Source organism: Anomalospiza imberbis, chromosome 1, assembly GCF_031753505.1.
Source record: "Anomalospiza imberbis isolate Cuckoo-Finch-1a 21T00152 chromosome 1, ASM3175350v1, whole genome shotgun sequence".
Taxonomy (NCBI): domain Eukaryota; kingdom Metazoa; phylum Chordata; class Aves; order Passeriformes; family Viduidae; genus Anomalospiza; species Anomalospiza imberbis.
Window position 1 is genome coordinate 147,163,841 of NC_089681.1, and position 6,000 is coordinate 147,169,840.

Here is a 6,000-nt window from a genome sequence, read left to right on the forward strand (position 1 = left end):
AATTCAAATATACTATCTGTTATACACAAGACCAGAGCCCAAAATACATTCAATATCATGTCATAACCTCCAGTAAGACATACAGACCTCGTCTGAGCACAATGAAAATCACAGCATTTATCCTCATCTCTGAAATTACCTATCTTTTAAAAAGTGATATATAAAGCCTGCTAGCAACAGGTACTGGACAGTAACACACACCCACATACATGGTAAGCCCTAATGCTAAGTACAGTTATTTCTCTTAATTACATCAACAGAACCTATTACTGACTGAAATGTCTTTTCTTCTTTATTAAGTAGAATATAAATCTTTCCTATCATCTTTCCTGATGATAAGAGAGTTACTCTGGGTTTTGCTGGAAGAATTCTACTGAAGGAACTACGCTGTCCTTAAAAGCCAGGCAGCACTAATGCACGCAAAGAACAAACAGTGATTAAACATTTTTCTGGATATGTACAACTGCAGATGGTTTTAAAAGAAATAAAACTCTAAGTGTTCTGTGGTGCAAGCAGCAACAGGACATTTTAAGTTCCAGTGTAAGCTATTTTTCTAGAAAGCAAGATTATGTTCTCGAGACAAGTTCAATTAAGAGAGCAGAATTTTGAAGATCACTCAAGCATCCCACTATAAAGGCACTATGGCTGCTACATTCACAATGCTGCACCAGCTGATATCACTAAATGCAATAAACAGCCCTACCTGCACGTATTCATTCTGTGGTATCTTCTCCATCCATCTGTCCCTGCGAAAAATGGGGCACAGGGGATCAACACAGACCTCAACACAGCAAAAAGAACTGCACTCCTCCTGGACACTGTAATGTTTAAAATCTTACTCAGAGAACAAGATTTTTTTATCTTCAGCAGCTTAGGACTTGCAGCTAACCACAAAACACTTAGACAAGTTACTTCTCTTGCGCTACAGTGGAAAATTTCCTTTCTCCCATTAGGAAGACAGTTTCCTACAGTGGGGAAAGGGAAGAAAAACCAGCCCTAGAGTAACAACACTCTCTTCTTCCCTTTTTCATTCATTATTCCTGTGGAAATAGGAGGAGGAAAATTGAGGAAATAAAAAAGGTGACGTTTAACAACAAAAAGATAATGTTTGTTATATAAATTACTAAAATTAAATTCATTGCAGAAATTACTGTTAATTTATTCACCATGGTCTTGACATGGACCTGTTTCCTCCATTAACTGCAAAGTACAGCACTTTTCTCTTTCCTTTTTATTGCCAGAGCACAAGACAAATATTTCTTGTTGGTAGCATTAGCACACCACCATTAGTTTAATGACTAAGAGTGTACAGATGTCAAGAGCTGAAAAACCCAGATTTTTGCATAATTAAATGTATTTTGTAACTGTGCCATAACTCTAAACATTAGATGCTGCTTTAAATTACAGATCAGAAATGAAGTCATGAAAGACATCAAGGCATCTGACAACTCATGCACACTGCATGACCCTCTCATCCTCAGGTTCCATCCAGCCACCTCCATCCTTTTCCTGTGTGATTCAGACTTTCCCTCAATAACTTGCCAACCATGGAAGCCCTGCTGTGGATACCTGAAATTAAGATCACCAAAAATCTCTTTCTCACAACATTATCCTCCAAGATGCATCTGTATTATTAAGATACTGTGTCTCAAATTGGCTAAAATCACAAGCTGGACACAAGATCCCAGATAGTCACAAGAGGAAATGGAACAAGAATTTGAAACAAAAAAATCATTGCCATCAGTTGATGTATCTGTAGATCTAATCCTGAAATCTGTGCACTGACCTCTCCAGTGGTCTCTTTGTATGATTCATACAAGCACAGAAAGTTTGAGTAAAGAAGTGTTTTAAGAGACAAAATAAATACATTTACTAAAAATTTACTTAGAAGCTAAAAATGTCCAGTAACTTTGACCATAACAGTTGGAAGGAAAATTACTTGAGCCTGAGAAAGATATTTCATATTTCCAAGAAATGGCTCCTGCAAAACAAAATCACATAATCCATAACTAGATCATGTCATCCACTGACAAAGAATGCTATTGAATTTGATTTAAAGTATCATTTTGAGTGTTTTAATTTAGGTCAAGATTCTCACAGAGGCTAATCATGACTGTTAATTACAGAGTTTATGGTTATGGTTCACTGTCCATTAGCCAGCACCAACCACAAGTGAGTCTGAGACAAACACAACGATGCCAATGATCTCCATTAGAATCAGCAAATGCAAATCACTCTTCACACAGAACACCCCACAAAACACAGAAAATTCAGCTGTGCATGTAACAGCAAAGAGGTGTGAACACAGACACCAAAATAGTCTCCTGAAAGCAAAATCTCAGACTCTGGAGAGCAGGAAATGGAAATCATGTCAAAAAGAGCACAGGAAAATTTTGAGTTTTATTAAAGATAGATGTACCACAGGAATAGAGGTTGTCTTTTTTGGGCATAATGAAAATAAACACAAATCATAATCATACAAAAAAGCTTTTATTAACAAAAATCAGGTGTTTTTTTGTCTCCTTAACAACGTGCAAATAAAAAAGTTTTCCAAGTAACTTTAGAGGTAAAAATCAGAAAGTTCCACTAATGAGGAGGAACTGTTTAAATGCTGTAAACCTGAACAAGTGATTGCATAACAGAATTTCTCAACAGAAAATCATAAAGGCTTGCAGATGAATGAGAGCTTTAATACTGGATGGCTCTTCAAGTTGAAGTTAAAACTAGTCAAATGCAGACCAATAAAATGGCACCAGTATTTAACAGGATGGATCATTTCCTACCGAAACAGCTTGTGAGCACCTGGCCTTCTCAAATACTCTGAATAATTAGTGTCTGATTGTGTCAGTAGACCTTTGTTTTTGCACCCCCACCTTGCTTTATGTACCCAAGGAATTCACAGCTGATTTTCATTGGGCAATAATTCGTTATAACACAGATCTTGAGCAGTGTAATACCTAAAGTTTTAGCTTTTGTGTTTTCCAGATTCTGTACTGCCTTAGTGTGTGACTCTAAACTTCATATAAAGTGTTAGCAAGTTCTCCTCACAGTTCAGTCAGACAAAGCAACCCTTTTCCAGCCTGAGAACCAAGGACACCATTGCAGCTTCAGGCCCAAAAAGTCCAAACAGTGAATTGAGGAGAGCAAACTGGGAGGATGGGACTGCATAACCTGAAGCTTTACTTGAGCAATTAACCCCAACATGGAAATGGACCAAAACTTACAAAAAGTGTGAAAATTCATGACTTGTGGTCCATCTTGGGTAGAGCCATGGCCGGGCTCTTGTGCTGCCCAAGGTGTATCCTTTGAAAGCCTTTTTAATAAATCCTTACTTTATTGCTTTAACTCTGTCTAGCCTCTGTTCTAGGTAGCCTCTAGGCATCAAGTGTAACAGTTGCTAACTCTGATGCTAACAGCTCATAAATTATATTTCTTACAAATTTATGTTTAAAAGGTCCTTCACTACTCAGCAATAAAATTTTATACTCCATGGTAATTCAAGGATTTGCACTGGAGACACCTGTAATGAAAATTATTTGCAGAGATTTCTGTTTATCCCGGCTGCAGCTTCAGAGAATTTGCAATGCTCCTTCCTGTCTGTAACTGAAACTGGCACACAGGGAATGCAGTGCCCACAATTTGGGAAGCACTATAACCTCTGGAATATCACATTAAGAGAGATTTCTAAGTAATGCACACACATTTATTACAATGCAAACTCAAATGCATCCTTCGTGGGCTGAAGTAATTCAGCTGCTGGCCAGAAGCTTCAGGATTCCCCTTAATTTTAAGGGTGACTAATTGCAAGACATAGAGGAGATTCCTGGAATGTCTTATAAAATATCATAACCCTGGAATAAGAACAAAAGTAATAGGGGACATCAGGGGGAAAAAAAGGGGGTGGGAGAATACAGAAATACATCTGCTTTGTTACACTTGAACACAGAATAACTAAATATTACATATATAGTAAAACAAAACCAATACACAGAGAAAGTAATATACAAAATCTCCAAAGGAACAAGTCCAGAAAAAAGGAGAGGCTTTGGCAAATTATCTGTGAGATAAACAAGATGTGCAACTCAATCTTTCTTAGAAAAGAATTGAAGAGTGTAAAGGACATGCTGTATTTATCAAGACAATAATTTGCATGATTGCCATTTCCCTTTCTTCATGCTGCACAATGAAATAAGAAATCGACAGACATGAAATTTGGTATTTGGTAAATAGCTAATTGACTTTACAGAACAACAGGAAATAGCTTTTATGGTAAGTACACATTAAAGGCATTGTTACACAAAATAGCTTTCTGCCTAATGACCTAATGTACACTGAAGAAGCCTGAAAATGATCTCAGTGCCTGAAGTTCAAGTTATTCCATCTGTTTCTTCTTAGCGTTCTGAAAAACAGTATTAGTATTTTTGAAGCATTTTACATTTCTCCAGAGTCAGATGCTAAGAGCAAAATACTGCTGTTACAGTCTCTGAAAGGTATCCAGAATTTCTGATGCAGTCTCGTTAACAGTTTATGAAGTCTCCCATTCTATTGCATGGGCCTCCAAACACAACCATGAAATGAGAAATGCCAAGAGCCCAGCAAAGGTTGAGATATTTGGTTTCACACCCATTTCTTACTGTACCTCCCTGAATGATTAAAGTCTAAACTTCAACATGTCAAGAATGCATCTCATAAAAAACTAAAATGGAGATGTTGTTATTGCTGTGCAAGGCTTACACAGCAAGTCTTGCTTTTCGTATTGCCACAGTGGCAAAAGAGGCTGGGGGTGCATGTGAGGTTGGGAGGAGACACAGCTAGGACAGCTGACCCAAAGTGACCAAAGGGATACTCCAGACCATGTGACATCACGCCCGGGAAAAAGTGGAGGGAAGAAGGACGGGGGGAACATTTGGAGTGTTGGCATTTGTCTTCCCAAGTCACTGTTCCACATGATGGGGCCCCTCTCTCTTGGAGATGGCTGAACACCTGCCCAACCATGGGAAGCAGGGAATTAACACTTTGCTTTTCCTTGCTTGTGTTCATGGCTTTTGCTTTCCCTGTTAGACTGTCTTTAACTCAATCCAGAGTTTTCCAGCTTTTACCCTTCTGATTCTCTCCCTGATCCCGCAGGTGGGGGAGTGAATGAGTGACTCTGAGGGGCTTTGGCTGTTGGCTGGGGTGAAACCACAATTCCTTATTCACCAAACACTCCACCCACTGAATCCATCTCTCTCCAGTTCAGATGATGCCTTGTGAAGGCTGACCTACAACAGAGGCTAGACAGAGATAAAGTAGGGATTTATTAGGAGGCTTCAATGGATCCACCTTGGGCAGCACAAGAGCCCAGCCAGGGCTACACCCAACATGAACCAAAATAGTCACAAAATGGAAGACTGGTCACGAGGTCTCTCACTTTTATAAGTTTTGGTCCATTTGCATATCGGAATTGATTGTCCAATTATAGCTCCAGCCCATGAAGTCCCATCCTTCTTATTTTTCTCTCTTTGGTTGTTTATGCTTTTGGGGCTGAGATTTGGATCATTTGTCCTTGGTCCCCAGCTGGGGAAGGAATTGTTTTGTCTCCCTGCTCTGTGAAGAGAGCTCACCATCTCCTGATACGAAGCTCAGACTAAAGCAGTGTACACACTAAAGCAGTACAGAATCTGAAAAATATAAAAGCTAAAACCTGAAGCATAACAGAGAGAAGGATGTTGTGGGGACCATGTCAAGGGCTTTACAGAAATGACATCCAGAGCCCTTCCCTTGTCCTCTAATGTGGTCACTCCAACACAGAAAGCCACTGGGGTGGTCAGGCAGGACTTGCCCTTCATGAAGTCGTGCTGCCTGTCCTGAGTCACCTCCCTGTCCTCTGTGTGCCTCATTGCAGCTTCCAGGAGGATCTCTTCTGTGATCTCAGGCACAGAGGGAAGGCTGACGGGGTGGGAGCTCCAGCAGCCTTCTTTCTACCCTCGTTAAAGATGGGCAAAAATGTTTCCCTTTCCC

The 6,000-nt window shown here is 39.6% G+C and overlaps 1 protein-coding gene across 1 annotated transcript in view; it reads right to left on the reverse strand.

The window, feature by feature from the left end:
- LOC137463967 (sodium channel protein type 5 subunit alpha-like) overlaps positions 1-1,398 on the reverse strand; it is a 39,739-nt gene extending 38,341 nt beyond the window's left edge. Inside the window, exons 1-3 of the mRNA XM_068175312.1 lie at positions 1,167-1,398; positions 898-1,040; positions 704-740 (exon numbers count right to left, since the gene is read on the reverse strand). The gene's annotated coding sequence lies outside the window, so the exon portion shown is untranslated. The remainder of the gene's footprint in view (positions 1-703; positions 741-897; positions 1,041-1,166) is intronic.
- Between the last annotated feature and the right edge of the window lie 4,602 nt (positions 1,399-6,000).